This window comes from Pinus tabuliformis, chromosome 6 (assembly GCF_031772625.1).
Source record: "Pinus tabuliformis cultivar Carrire ecotype Pingquan chromosome 6, CPIR1, whole genome shotgun sequence".
Lineage (NCBI taxonomy): Eukaryota > Viridiplantae > Streptophyta > Pinopsida > Pinales > Pinaceae > Pinus > Pinus tabuliformis.
The window spans coordinates 171079618-171094892 of record NC_142292.1 but is presented as its reverse complement, the minus strand read 5'-3'; the positions used below and the strand labels follow the sequence as shown (position 1 = coordinate 171094892).

General features: G+C 38.8%; 1 protein-coding gene across 3 annotated transcripts in view; it reads right to left on the bottom strand.

The window, feature by feature from the left end:
* The window catches only part of LOC149257936 (uncharacterized), a 371741-nt gene that overhangs the window by 43150 nt on the left and 313316 nt on the right, over positions 1 to 15275 (bottom strand). The window lies entirely within an intron of this gene.

The window sequence follows — 15275 nt, the reverse complement described above, 5'->3', positions numbered from 1 at the left end:
GGTCCCTAGGTTGGTGGTTAGCAAGTATGCCTAATGGTACCTAGAGAGGCTCAAAGCTTAAGTCCATCTTAGTCCCACTTGGATAGATTGTTCGGTCAAAATCTGCCTCCATCAAGTCTCCTTGCAAGTCGGCATCCAAACCAACAGTCAAAAAGCCGGCTTCACTAATTGGACTCATCTTGGCTCATTACAGAGGGAAACAACTATATTTAGGCATGTAAGCTTCGGTCAAATTGCAAAGATGATGCGAGTTGGGTACAAATTTCATAGAAGAATTCGGATATTGTAGAGATGAAGTTCGGTGTGCCTTAGAGACATGGTTTCAGTAATTTCAAAGAGAAGAGTTCGGATCATTTCTGTGATCAAGATCGGTTAGCTACAAGCAGAAGAGAGACACAAGTTCAGTGCAATATGTGTTGAAAATTAACTAGGTTCGATCTTCATAATAACGTGTAATTGTGATTTTATGTAATTGATGAAAAGAAGAAAAAAAAATATTATTGTAATGTTTGTCTCATGGGTTTCATGAGCAAGGAATTTTATTTTTAGTTTGACTCCCATTGTGAGTCCTTAGGATTGGTCATAAAGTCAAATTGAGTCAATGTCATGTATGAAGGACCCTTCTTGGGCATATTATATATTTATATAAGTCCTTAAATAAGTTAGAAAGCCCTCCAAGACCAAGACTAAGTCTCTTCCTCAAGTCGGCGTCAAGAAAGATAATTATATCTCCTACAAATGACATGTCGGCTCACCTCCTACATGTCACCTAATTATGATGACAAACAACTATAAATAGGGTTTTTCGTACTCCATTCCAACACAATTTCATAGATAAGTTCAGTCTAGATCTGAAGTGTGAGGGTCATCAAGGGAGCCAAATTTCTAGCAAGGAAGGAAGAAAGAGCAGCACATTATTTTGTGTTGATTTGGGACTATTTTGTGGGCCAACTTACCTCCACACACACGAGATTGCAGGGTTGTTTGCTATAGGAAAAAGGACTGAAAGACTTCAGTCATCTAGGTAGCCAAATTGCAGACGAAGGAGAAGTTGAGGTCTCTACCCTAAGCGAAAGAAATCAAGGTGCAAAAGAAGGCCATCTACATGTACAAAGGCCTCTAAATTAGGGCCAAGGAGTTGCAGGTCTAAAGCAAAGACAAGGAAGCCGAGATCTATAAGGAAGTCAAGGCAAAAGTAGAAGGAGCAGGCAGTTGATTATCTTTGACTCTAAATAGAGGTCAAAATCAAGAAGCTAGGTGTCTTGGTCTTGGAGAGGTTGAATAGGTCAAGGGTCTTGGTCTTGGTATTCGTCAATTGGAGTCTCTATAAGAAGAAGAATTTGTGCGGGTTTTCCTCTCAAGTGGAGAGGTTTTGGCCTTGGCAAATAGACTACATTCTATGTCTCTTATCTCTTTATTGTTTATGCATTGGTAACCATTTGATGAAAGAATAACACAATAATAATCTAAAGAGAAGAATCTAATCTAAGAAGTAAAAAGCATTCACAAGCAGTTATCTCTCAGAGAAATCACCTAATACTTGATGCCCTACATTTCTCAACATGGTATCAAAGCTAAGGTGACTAAGTCAAGGAAGGGTATCTTATCAAGAGACACAAGGATCAAATCTCGAGGAAGGCATCAAAGTGAAGATCATCTTGAAGTCAAAGGAAGCATCATAACCTTATAGATCAAAGAAGTCTACAAAGAAGTATTGGGATCGTCATCAAGAGGGAGAAAGCCAAAACCCTACATCTACTCAAGTCAAAGTGTTTTGAAGACTATTCATCCAAAGGAAGCTAGATCAAAAGGCAGTATCATCTCACTCTCTGTGGGATCAAGAATCATTCTTGAAGAAAACTACCATCATCAAGGAGAAGTTTTATATCGTCTATATCATCATCAACATCAAGGAAGCAGCAAGAAGAAGGAGCATCCTATCAAGTAAGTATATTTATGTCCACATCTGAATTTGTCAAAATGTCTTTTTGCAAGGAAAGCAACAAATTGTTTGGGGCTTCAAACTATCTTGCATGGAAGAAAAGGACAGATTTGAATCTCATTGAAAATGAGGTTATGGAACATGTCAAAGGTTCTATCACTAAACCAAGAGAGGAAGATTCCCAAGCTCTTGCCAAGTATATGAAAGGCGAAGTTAGGGCTCAAAGGATTCTCATAGAATCCATCAAGGATCCCCTCAACCCATATGTATCTAAACTCGAAACTTCAAAAGAAATCTATAACATACTGGTAGAGTTATATTCCATATGCACTGTTGTAGAAGTCATCTCAAAAATGCAAGAACTCTACAATCTGAAAATGTCAAGGTAAGATGGAATAGCCTCATACTTTATGACGATATCTGAGATCTGGGATCAACTACAAGATCTAGGAGAAGTCATGTCTGATAGAGAAATGACTATAGTTGTATTAAATGCACTACTAGAGGAGTGGGATAACTTTAATTCAAGTATTTATGGGAAGAAAGAAGCTACTCCATTCCAGGATCTATGGTCACTATGCAATATTGAAGAATCTAGACTAAAGGCCAAATCTGATGTGGGAGCAGGTGAGAAAAATCAAGCTTACGCTGCAATGACAAAAAGAAAGGAAAAATTTGGGAAATCTGGTTCTTGGAAAAAGAAAAGGGACATGTCTAAAATTCAATGCTATGGGTATTAGGAATATGGGCACTACAAAAGAGATTGTCCTAAGGTCAAAAAGGACAACAAAAGAGGAAGATAAGAAGTCCATATCGCCAAAGAAGCAGACAAAGCTGAAAAGAAGAAGTCCAAGAAAGAGGAAGTAAGAGATCTCTTTTACTTAGATAGACTTCCTCACCTAAGTTCTTTTCAAGTTCCTAAGTCTTTTGTTGTAAGATATGGCTATTCACTAAATGGGATGCACCAAGGCATCATGGAAGCATTGAAAGCAAGAGATCGGTACATCATCATAGAGAACCATGAAATATGGATAGAATCTATGGAAATCAAGATATAGCACTTCGAAATCGCATTGTGAACATAAGTGGCAAAGGTCATCTAGTACAAGGTTCATCATACATCTGTCAAAAGGAAACATCTGCTGATGGGGAAACTTTATATCCTCAAGATTCTCTAATGGAATCTTCATTGAAAGTTTCGTCGATCATGAGGAGAAGCAAGTGTTTCATCAAGAACTCCAGAGTCCAAACTTGTGGAATTCATGGGATGACGGTATGATGACTCCCCATTGAGAGGTGCCAAGGAATATTGTATTGGCAAGCATATGGCTTGTGGAGTGTTCTCCTTCCCTAAGGAGTGATTGTATGGTGTTACCCTACCTTAAGGGTTTTGATATTAATAAAGATCTAAAGTTTATCTATTCTATCTTGTTATTTCTGCGTATATTTTCTATTTTCGTATATTTTCAGGTTAGATATATTACAAGTGGTATCAAAGCACTTTCTTGGGTAAGCGGAGAGATATTTTTTTTATTTTTGCAGGAATTTTTTGGGGGGGGCAAATTTGCAAATTAGATCTGAAACTTCTGGTGCAAAATTTGTGAAAACTTCTTTACAAAAAAATACCCAAATTCAAAAAAAAAGAATCGGCCGAATCGGAGCCCGGATGAGGGAGATATCGCTGATTTAAAAATCAACTAGGTTGCAAAAAATTTTTGACGAAAATTTGTGGACGGTGGATCTCTAGTTAATTTTTGTCATTTTTGTGGGGAAGTTTCAGAAAATAATTACAGATCTGAGATCCTCTTGAAAAATTACCCAATTTCTATAAAAAAAATCGGCCGAATTGGAGTCCAGATGAGGGAGATATCGCTAATTTAAAATCAGCTCTTTTTTCATAACTTTTTGTGATGGCGGGACAGTTGCAGCACAAATCGGAAATTTCAGTGCCCAGATCAGGATTTCTATCACATGGGAAGATGCAAAATGGTCGTTCCATGTCCAAAAACAGGTCATAATAAAGATTCTGAGCAATATTGACCGAACTGTGGCCACTTTAAATTTTCGTCAAGTGATTTTTTTTTCAAAACCCTCTTCGTGGCTTCTAGCAAGATGTTTTTTTCAGGAAAAGATGATGGCCCTACTATTGAAGAATTCATAAGCAGTGAAAAGTTCTTATATGGGAAAAAGTGGAAAAATTTAGTATGGCTTGGTTTGGAGGATGAGGCTGCCAAATGGTTTAGATCACTTGACAGCAAGAAGTTGTACAAACTTTCAGATGAAGAGTTTGAAAAAGTCTTTTTAGACAAATGGTCTCATGCTAGAAAACAGGAGAATGAGACATGTAAGGGGTTATTTTCTGATGGTATCTCCTTATTACAGGTTCATGGATGTATTCAAAAAGAAAAGATAATTGTGTCTATCAATCCTAGTCGCAAGTATAATTTTATTAATGTTCATTTGGCTAAAATATTGCAAGTCCCAGCCAAACAAATGGAACACACATAGGTTAATAATGAGCGGGTGAAAGTTTATAAAGATTTGAAAATTTCTATGGATAAGTATGTATTGCATTCTGATTTTTATGATTCAGATATGGCTAATGTGGATTTTGTTTTGGGATACCCTTAGATGGAATTGGTTGGTACTATTAATATTAATGTGCAAAAGAAATTCCTAAAGCTCTAGCATAAAAAAAAAAAAAAAAAAAAATTACATTGTAGGATCTTTCCATTAAGACCCAAACAGAGACTATGGAGGCAAAAGCACAAAGCTCTAATGACACTGACACATCAGATGATGAGCTTTTGATGGTCGACAACCAAACACAAACATCAAACCAGGTACCAGAAAAACAAGTAGAGTCCAAGGAGGCTGAAGCAGAAAATGTTACAGGTACTGATACATTAGATGAGGAATCCATGGTTGAAGTAATATTGGAAGACAAACAACAACAACAGGCGCCACAACATGTACCAAATACCAATCAGGCTCCATTAGGTGGTGAATTAAAGAAATATACACTGTTGGTTAAAACTTCAGCATATCACCACCCACATCACCTCGCAAGAAAACAACCAACACGATGGAAACAAATTAGCCACAAGGACAACAACCACGTGGCGACGATCCACCCACAACACATCAACACAGAAGAGCCGCTAGGGTAAACTTCCATCTCAAGCGAGCGAGGCACCAACTAGATCGAGGGTTCACCTTTCTCTTGGATGGCTATATGCACGTGCATGGTACCAATGGATTACTCTTTTGAGTAGATCTTATTATTTGTGTTCTTCTTATGTTTCGGGGACGAAACATGTTTAAAGGGGGTGGAATGTAGTATACCTAGGGGGGATAGTATGGAGTACATAGGGACATACCCAAGAAAATAATGTAATAATGGGATGGACCATAGTTAATCAATAAAGTTGTTAACCTGCATCATGTAAGGGACCACAAGTAGTTAGCAATAATGTGATAAGCCCATAGTATTAGATGTATGGTATTGAGAGAACCATGGTAATGACCCATAGTATTGTATGTATGAATCCTATATAGAGGCTAGAGACTCCCCATTGAGAGGTGTCAAGGAATATTGTATTGACAAGCATATGGCTTATGGAGTGTTCTCCTTCCTTAAGGAGTGATTGTATGATGTTACCCTACCTTAAGGGTTTTGATATTAATAAAGATCTAAAGTTTATCTATTCTATATTGTTATTTCTGGGTATATTTTCTATTTTCGTACTAAAAATACCGAATATGCCCAAGAAATAACACAATATAAGATAAGAACTTCAGATCTTTATTAATGAAAACCCTTCAAGTAGAGCAACACCATACAATCACTTCTTACGGAAGGAGAACATTCCATAAGCCATATGCTTGTACATGCAATATGCCTTCACATATCTCAATGGGGAGTCTCTAGCCTCTATATAGGATTCATACATACAATACCATGGGTCATTACCATGGTTCTCTCAATAACATATATCTAATACAATGGGCTTATCACATTATTGCTAACTATTTGTGGTTCCTTACATGATGCAGGTTAACCACTTTATTTATTAACAATGGTTCATCATATTATTATATTATTCCCTTGGGTACCTCCCTCTGTACCCCATAATATCCACCCTAGGTATACTACACTCCTCCCTCAAAGGGATGCAGAAATACATGGGTCACAGGTCACACATTCACTAGATAAACATAATATGCCCTCATATGAAGAATGAGGTGGTTGACTACAATTGAGGAACTCTAATTGGAAGTGTCAGGCCAGGCAGTAACTCTCCAAAGGCAAAAAAAACTTATTCGTCTGATCATTCCATAGGTAGGTTATTGTTATATACATTAGGAGTGATTGTTTAGTTCATCTTCCGATGACTGTTCACATTCCTGATTTATTTATTTACAAATTCCCCAATCATGAAGATTAGGTGTCAACATTCCCCCCCTTAATCTGAAGGGATGTTGGTGAGTCCAAGCATCATTCTGAATCGTTCAAGCTTTTCCTTTCCAAGTGCTTTGGTGAAGATGTCTGCAATTTGCTCATTTGTGGAACAATGACGGAGATGGATTGTTTTGGCCTCAACATGATGTCGAATCAGATGATATTTAGTATTGATATGCTTTGTTCGATCATGGAACTTTGGATTCTTGGCCAACTTTATTACAAAGTTGTTATCAATCATGAGTGGAGTTGATTGTACTTGTTTTACCTGCAAATCTTCAAGAATTTTCGTGAGCCACACAATTTCTTTCGTTGCTTCAGCTGCTGCCACGTATTCTGCTTCAGTTGTGGAATCTGCTGGAACTGATTGTTTGCGTGATCTTCAGGAGATAGCTACTGATCCAAGACTCATAGCATATCCTGAAGTAGATACCCCAGTTTATTTGTCTCCATCGAAGTCTGAATCAGAGTATCCAATCAAGCTGAAGTTGTCCACCTGTGTATACTTGATTCCAAGGTCTTGAGTTCCCTTCAAGTACCTTAGAACCCTTTTTGCAGCAGACCAATGTCCCTCACAAGGCTTTTGCATGAACCTAGAGAGGATTCCAACAGTAAATGAAATGTTTGGTCTGGTAGTTGTAGGAATTTACAGGGTAAGTTCCTCAGAAAGAACACCAAAAGGACACTGCTCACAACCAGATCTCAAATCAATACACCAGTATTTTTGACGTGGTTAAAACCCTCAAAGTGCAAGGAGGGAAACAGTCCACGGCCTGTCCCAACGTGGGTACTACAGGCAATTTATTAATCAAAGAATGAAAATTTACATAAGCTTCTCTCATGCACGGATTACCCGAACAATGACCCTCCATGCGCTTTAAATAGAACTCATGGACCAATCGGGTGTCAAGCCACGGATCAAGTGTCAGTAATACCGAGGTGAGAGTGAACCGTCGGATCACTACATATCGTGACCGTCGGATTGTAAGTTACAAAATGTACAACGGTAAAGAAACACACTTTACCTAACTCTAACCTAACTCTATACTAGACCAAGTTGAACTTAACTATATCCTATGTGTCGGAATATCCTAACATCCCCCCTTAAGAACAACTTGGGATAGGATTGAAGGATTTACAAATATGACACAATAGGAGAAGGAAGGAGGCACTAGAACCTATCCCCCCTTAGTGACAACTTCCTGAACTCCAAGCATATATCGAAGTTTAGTGAACTTCGCCTCTGTGAGAGCCTTTGTGAAGATGTCTGCAACCTGATCATCTGTTGGACAATATTGCACTTCAAGAACATGGTCATGAATGAGCTTTCTGATGAAGTGCATGTGTAGTTCAATGTGTTTGCTGCGCTGATGCTGGACTGGATCTTTGCATAGCTGAATGGCACTTTGATTATCACACCAAAGTGTGGTTGGATGCTGCTGCTCAAAGCCAAACTCTGATAGGATCTGACGAAGCCACAAGGCTTCCTTACTAGCTTCCACGGCACCACGATACTCTGCTTCTGCTGACGAAAGAGAAATGGCAGCCTGTTTCTTACAAGCCCATGTAATAGGTCCTGAACCAAGAGTGAAGACATAACTGGCAGTAGACTTCCGATCATCAGGGTCACTAGCCCAATCAGAATTAGTGAAACCAACTAACAGAGGAGCTGCTTTGGCACTGTAATGAATCCCAAACTGTATTGTACCTCGAACATAACGAAGTATTCTTTTAGCTGCTTTCCAATGACTTTCACGGGGGTTTTGCATAAAACGAGCAACAAGGCCAACAGCAAAGGAAAGATCAGGACGAGTATGGGTTAAATACAAGAGTTTTCCGACAAGTTGACGGTATAAGGTAGCATCAACTTCAGGAGAAGTACAAGAGACTGAAAGTTTGACTCCAGACTGAAAGGGAGAAGGGGCTGGCTTACAGTCTTCCATGTGAAAATGAAGAAGAATATCACAAGCATACTTGGACTGGGAAAGGAAAATACCCTCCTGGGATTGCAAGACTTGAAGACCGAGGAAATAGTGTAAGTGTCCTAAGTCTGTCATTTCAAATTTCTTTTTAAGGCTGGACTTCACATGGTTTATAAGGTTGGGATCACTACCAGTAAGAATAAGATCATCAACATAAAGAACAAGGATGATAAGAGAGTTGCCCACTTTCTTGGTGTAGACAGTATTGTCGGAATGACACCTAGAAAAGCCAGATTCTAAAAGAAAGCTATCCATTTTGGCATACCAAGCCCGAGGAGCTTGCTTGAGGCCATAAAGGGATTTCTTAAGTCGACAAACAAGGCTGGAGTTTGTTTGTATGAAGCCAATGGGTTGTTCCATATAGATTTCTTCCTGCAAGTCCCCATGCAAGAAGGCAGATTTAACATCCATCTGATGGACTTCCCATTTTAACGAGGCAGCAAGGGAAAGAACGAGGCGGATAGAGTTCATTTTGGCAACAGGGGAGAAGGTTTCAGTGTAGTCAATGCCTTCAACCTGTGAAAAGCCCTTAGCAACGAGACGAGCTTTATGTTTATCAACTTTCCCATCTGGTCCATACTTGGTTCTGTAAACCCATTTACATCTAACAAGTTTGCGTCCCTTTGGTAGAGGAACAAGATCCCATGTATCATTTGTCATCAATGAATGATATTCTTCATTCATAGCTGCTTCCCAATGTGGATGGCCTGAAGCTTCTGCAAAAGTGTCAGGATCATGATTTACTGGAGCTTGAGCCAGTAAAGAAGAGGCTCTTTCAAACTGAGAACGTGTACGTCGCTGATCTGTAGGATCACCGGCAAGATCACCTGCTGCATCCCGAGTAGCACGGACCCATCGTGGAAGTTGAGGATCCTGAGAAGGTCGGGGAGGATTATCATCCTCGCTTTCATCATCTGAAGAAGAAATGTTTTCAAAAGTAGAAGAGATAGGAAGAGGTGGCACATCCGCCGGACTAGGCTCGCAGGCCGATTTATTTTCATCAAACTTTACATCTCTTCTAATGATAACATTTTTGGACTTAAATGGAATAAGTCTATAACCTTTTACATCTTCAGAATATCCAACAAAAGTACATTTCTCACTCTTAGGTTCTAAAGCTTTATGCTTTTCATCTGGAATATGGGCCCATGCTTCACTTCCAAAAACACGAAAGTGACTTACATCTGGTTTAATGGAACTCCAAGCTTCTTCTGGAGTGATATTCTCTAGAACCTTAGTAGGAGTGCGATTGATTATATAATTTGCACAATTAATTGCTTCGGCCCAAAAACTAAGACTGAGTCCTTTAGATTGCAGCATACAATTAGCCATTTCCTTTAAGGTGCGATTTTTCCTTTCAGCTACACCATTTTGTTGTGGAGTGTATGGAACAGTATGTTGCATTTGAATTCCATTTTCGGTGCAAAAGTTGATGAATGTGTTTTTAACATATTCTCCACCATTATCAGTTCTTAACTTAAGAATTTGATGTCCAGATTGTTTTTCAACAAAAGCTTTGAAGGCCAAAAATGTGTTAAATACTTCGCTCTTGAGTTTTAAGAAGTATACCCAAGTGCGTCTGGAGAAATCATCAATGAAAGTTAAGAAATACTTGCAGCCAGAGAATGAAGAAACAGGAAGTGGACCACATAAATCACTGTGCACAAGCTGTAAAGGGGCTGAGGCGTGCCAAGAGGCACGTTTTTCAAAACTGTCCCGATGATGTTTTCCGAGTACACATCCGGAACAAACACGATCTCTGCAAGATACCATAGGAAGACCTGTCACCATATTTTCTTTACATAGATGCTGAAGGGAGCGATAGTTTAAGTGACCAAATCGCTCATGCCAAAGTTTGCTCACTTCATCATTATGAGCAACAAATACTGAGGGAAGATTTGATGACCCAAAGTTGTGAAACTTATACAACCTTTTGGAATCATCAGCAAGACCAGTAGCCAGAATCTGTTTAGGATCTTTTAGATCCTTGATTACAACATCATGAGGTGAAAATTCAACAATTTTACCTTCACCTGAATGAGTTATCTGATAGACAGATAGAAGGTTGCAGGATAAGGTTGGAACACATAATACATCATTAAACTGACCATTGTCTAGATGAACAGTTCCAGTCCCTACAACATTAAGAGATCTATCATCACCAACATATATATTTTTGGTGTTACAATCATTTAAAGAAGAAAACATGGCTTGGTTTTTGGCCATGTGACAAGAGGCTCCAGAATCAATGAGCCACTCATGAGAATGAGAAGAAGAAGAAGATACATTTAATGCATAACCAGACTGAGATGATTGACAATGACATGCAGAAAGTGCCATTCCGGAAGTTGAAGTTGAAGTAGGCTCCACATGGATGTTATGTTTCTTCATTGCGGCTTCCAAGGCTTCCATCTTCTTAAAGCATTTAGATTCTAAGTGGCCATCTCGATTACAAAAGTTACAATGTCTATCAGTCTTCTTCCATTTGTTTTTATTGGTCTTATCATTTTGTTGAAATGATCTTTCATTTTGAGGCTGAGATGGTTTAGGACCATTCTTTTGAGGATATGACTTCTTAGGATTCTTTGAATTTGGTTGCTGCTGGGCGGCTAACGCTTTCGTGGAAGAGTTTCCAAGATTAAGAAGACCAAGGTGTAAGAGTTTTTCTTGTTCTCTTATTAAGAAATCACAAAAGGAGTCAAAGGAAGGGGCCTTGTAGTCTTGTCCTTGACAAATGAAAGCTTCCCTTGTAGAATGGAAAGTGGAAACAAATACAGAGTAGGTTGGTCCCAACTTAGTAAGGATGGAATAAATAAGGTTACCATCTTCTTTCTTAACTTTAACACCTTCCAAGAGATATCTAAGGGTCTTGAATTTGGACAAGAAATCTTCAATGCAAGAAAAATTATTAGGATCCAAAGTAAGCAGCTCATTTTCAAGTTGATGGGCTCTAATTTCATTTTTAATCCCAAAAACTTTAGCGAGTTTTTCTAATGCTTCATGAGGAGTCTCAAGTTCTGCAATGTGGAATCTAAGATCAGGAGAAATAGACATCCCTATCAAACCACGTGCTTGATCTTGTCTATTTTCCCATTTTGCAGCCTTGTCTTCATCTTTTGGTTTCTTCTCTTGGTCTGTGGCTATTCTGAAGAGACCTTTACTTCTAAGTAAATCTTCCATGTAGGCTACCCATTGGAAGTAGTTAGAGCTGTCAAGAATGACTTGGCATGGACTTTCCATTTTAAAAAAAACTGAAGCTGAAGATGCTGAAAGTAATTGTTCCAATGGATAGATCTCGAAAAAATAGGCGGTTTTAAAAAAAACGGCTCTGAAAAAGGCTTCCGGATGAAGAAGTTATGGCTTTTTGAAAAAAAAATTGTTGACGATGCCGGCAAAGTGCGCGAATGTGCGGGAATGAAAAAAATCCGCCCCCACAAAATGGAGACTTGAACCCAAGACCTCTACTCTCTTAAAATAGCTTTGAACCAATTGATCTATACAAAAAATTTGAGAGAGAGAGAGAGAGGGGGGGGGGCCTTGGTTTGCGTGCTTGCCTTGAGAAAGCTTTTTTTCCCTACAAAACACAAAACACAAAACCCAACACGAATATGCAAAGAAAAACGAACCTTGCGGCTCGAAGTTAGCTTTAGCCAAAAAACTAGAAATTTTTAAAAAAATCTCAAAGTTAGCTTTAGCCGAAAAACTAAATATTTTTCTCAATGTTTCTGATTTTCCGAGATCACACTAAGGTGCAGGGAAAAGAGCATACGCATGAGAAAAATCCTTCCTTTCTGTTTCTGATTTGCCCAGATCGCACAGAGTCGCAGGGCAAAGAGCATACGCAGAAATGAAAGGTATAGTTCCGGTTAAAAAAAAGCTAAATAAACTGAGACCGAAATAAGCAGAGAGAAAATAACAGTAAACTGCAAAAAACACTGTATACCTCCCGATCTGAAAAATGACGCAGCTAGGGCTACCGGAAACCTTTTCGCGTGAAACGAAAGGGGTTCCTCACTGGAACAAATGCTCCGAACGCAACAGAGCAGTCCTCTCGGCCCGAAAGCAGTCAGAAACAGCAGATCTAGGAAACGACAGCCGCATGCAGTTCTACCGGCTTCAGATTTGGATCACCAACGGACGCGGCCCTCAAATAGCTCTGATACCATGTAGGAATTTACAGGGTAAGTTCCTCAGAAAGAACACCAAAAGGACACCGCTCACAACCAGATCTCAAATCAATACACCAGTATTTTTGACGTGGTTTAAACCCTCAAAGTGCAAGGAGGGAAACAGTCCACGGCCTGTCCCAACATGGGTACTACAGGCAATTTATTAATCAAAGAATGAAAATTTACATAAGCTTCTCTCATGCACGGATTACCCGAACAATGACCCTCCATGCACTTTAAATAGAACTCATGGACCAATCGGGTGTCAAGCCACGGATCAAGTGTCGGTAATACCGAGGTGAGAGTGAACCGTCGGATCACTACATATCGTGACCGTCGAATTGTAAGTTACAAAATGTACAACGGTAAAGAAACACACTTTACCTAACTCTAACCTAACTCTATACTAGACCAAGTTGAACTTAACTATATCCTATGTGTCGGAATATCCTAACAGTAGTAGTGAGGTAGATGAGACTTCCTACAAGCTGTCTATACTTTGTTGCATCCTCAAATTCCTTTCCTTCAATAGATGTGAGCTTTAAGTTTTGTTCCATTGGAGTAGAAAGAGGATTGCACTTTGTCATGCCAAATCTGTTTAACAAATCTCCAATTTATTTCTTTTGAGAAAGAAATATGGATTTTCGATGTTGGGTTACTTCAATGCCAAGATAGTAATGAACATAGCCCAAATCAGTCATTTCAAAACTTTTCCCCAATTCCTTCTTTATGGATGCAATGTAGCTTTCATTGTTCCCTGTCATTAAAAGATCATCTACATATACCACAAGATACACAACTGTTTTGCCAACTTTCTTGACAAATCAAGTTGCATCATCAAGATCAAAATGATTGAAGTTGAGTTTCAGAAGATGCTCAGTTAGTTTTTCACCAGGCTTGCGGTGCTTGTTTGAGGCCATACAAGGACTTCACAAGTTTGCATACTTTATGTTCATGTCCTTTCACAGCAAATCCTTCAGGCTGGGACATAAAAACATTCTCTTTTACATCTCCATTCAAGAATGCAGTTTTTACATCCATTTGATGGACTTTCCAACCGTTCTGAGCTGCTAGTGCAAAGAGTGTCCGGATGGTGGCCCATTTTGCTGTGGGGGCAAAAGTTTCCTCATAATCGACCCCTTCCTTCTGTGCAAAACCTTTTGCCACAAGCCTAGCTTTGTGCTTGTCAAGTGAGCCATCAGCTTTGTACTTGTTCTTGTAGACCCACTTGCAGCCAATTGGTTTGGTTCCAAATGGAGGATCAACCAGCTTCCAAGTGCCATTCTTTATGAGGGCATCATACTCATTTGGCATCGCTTCTTTCCATTCATCATGAGAAGCAGCTTCTTTGAAGGAAGTTGGTTCAAAATCTGTAGACAAGTTCAATTCACAATCATAAGTAACATCCATATAAACAGGTGAATTAGAGTCATCTACATCACCTCCATTTTGTCGGTTTGAATTTCTGGTTCCTGTTTTTCCAATTTCATCAGGATGAACACTTTCAAGTGTCTTTGTCAGCCACTTTGAGGGACCTTTCTGAGATGGTCCAGGCTGCTCTGTTGATTGAGTTGGGACTGAATCAAGATTGAGTCTCCCAATTCTATCAATTACATCACTTAAAGAATCATCTGTTGTTGGAGTTTCATGCAGAGGAGATTGTTCTTCAGAAGAAGATTCCACATGTTGTTCTAGTATAGGAATCCCCCCTTCAAGATGTGGAATCTGATTATCAAACTCTTGAAATGATTTCGTTTTTGCGAATCTATCCAAGCGATCAAGTTGCCGCTCAACAACATTGTCAGATTTGGATGATTCAAGAAAAATTACATCTCTAGATACAACAAACTTTTTATTTACTTCATCATAGAGACGGTATGCTTTGGAGGTGTTTGAATACCCCAGGAAGATACACTTACGACTTCTAGCACCAAGTTTGTTTCTATGTACCTTTGGTATCAAAGCATAACAGGTGGAACCAAAGACCCTGAGATGTTTTACCGAAGGAACATGTCCATACCACAATTCATAAGGAGTCTTGTTTCTTATAGCATTAGATGGACATCTATTCTTTATATATGCAGCACATAGAACAGCATCAGCCCAAAACATTATCTTTACATTTTTGAAGAAAAGCATGGATTGTACCATATTCAAGATTGTTCTATTCATTCTTTCAGCTATACCATTCTGTTGGGGATTATAAGGCACAGTTGTTTGATGTTTGATCCCATGTTGGCGAAGATAGTTTTCAAATTCATTTGATTTATATTCTTTTCATTATCAGTGCGAATAGACCCAATATGAGATTGTGCATCATTTTCAATCCATTTATGAAAATTCTTGAATGTTTGAAAGGCATTAGATTTGTTCTTCAATAAATAAACCCAACACATTCTGGTGTAATCATCAATAAATGTCATGATATATTTATTTCCATTTGCAGAAGGAACAGGCATTGGACCACATAAATCTGAATGAATGAGTTCAAGCTTCCTATGTGCTCTTGAATGTGAATCATGAAAACACTGTTTGCTATGCTTTCCTAGAATGCAAGCATCACATTGCTTATGTTTCCTAGGAATTGTAGGCAAACCAGCAACACCATTTTTCTTCAATAAGCGGAGACTGTCATAGTTTAAATGTCCAAATCTAGCATGCCATAATAAACTTGATGGAAGTGTACCTTCTTCATGATGAGAAATATATGAGAAATGTTG